We start from the raw sequence: 826 nt of genomic DNA, 5'->3' as shown, positions 1-826 counted from the left end.
CTGCATTTCATTCTTATCTTTAATGTATATTTTCACTGGATATAGAAATCTTGGTTGAGAGATTTTCTTTAAAGACTTTTGTAGATGATATTCCATTATCCTCTATCTCCTTTTTGTTCTAATGAGAATAGTAGTTTATATCATTGTTCTCTTATATGTAATGTGTCTTTTTCTTGTCTCCTTTCAACATTTTTCTCTTTATCTCTGGTTTTCCTCTGATTGTAATGTATCCAGTGGGGTTTTCATTGTAATTATCTTGGTTGGCATTCAAAGTTATTCATAAATAATTACCCTAATTAGGATAATTATTTAATTTTGTTTTTTGAACTACATTTGGAAAATATTCTTTTTTCTTTCTTTTAAATATGGAGTGCTTCATGAATTTGCATGTCCTCCTTGTACAGGGGTCATGCTAATCTTCTCTGTATCATTGCATTTAGAAAATATTCTGTTATGTATCTAATATTCTTTATTCTTTATCACCTTTACTATTTAGATTCCAATTGCATATGTATTACATCATTTGCATATGAAGGGACAAAGCATATGAATGGATAAAGACATAACATGCAAAACGTTAGTATTGCACAAAATAGCCTTTAAGGTAAAAAACATTAATAGAAAGTAATGAAGATTAGTTCATAATAATAAAAATTTTAATTTACCAAGAACTAATAATAATTTTAAACTCTATGCACCTGAAACCATAGCCTAGGAGTGTATAAATAAAAATTTTCATAAACACAGAGGAGAGAAAAATCTTAAAAACATAATGTAAAATCTTTAATATACTTCATTCAGTATGTGACAGAAAAATAGGACAAGA

At 27.2% G+C, this 826-nt stretch overlaps 1 non-coding gene across 1 annotated transcript; it reads right to left on the bottom strand.

The window, feature by feature from the left end:
• Window positions 1-359: 359 nt before the first annotated feature.
• On the bottom strand, window positions 360-463 carry LOC116638069. Its single transcript, XR_004300612.1, has one exon. It is a non-coding gene; the product is annotated as a U6 spliceosomal RNA (small nuclear RNA).
• Window positions 464-826: the final 363 nt, after the last annotated feature.

Source organism: Phoca vitulina, unplaced genomic scaffold (assembly GCF_004348235.1).
Source record: "Phoca vitulina isolate PV1807 unplaced genomic scaffold, GSC_HSeal_1.0 scaffold15, whole genome shotgun sequence".
Lineage (NCBI taxonomy): Eukaryota > Metazoa > Chordata > Mammalia > Carnivora > Phocidae > Phoca > Phoca vitulina.
Note: the sequence above shows the minus strand (reverse complement) of the source record. Positions and strands in the feature narration are given on the sequence as shown.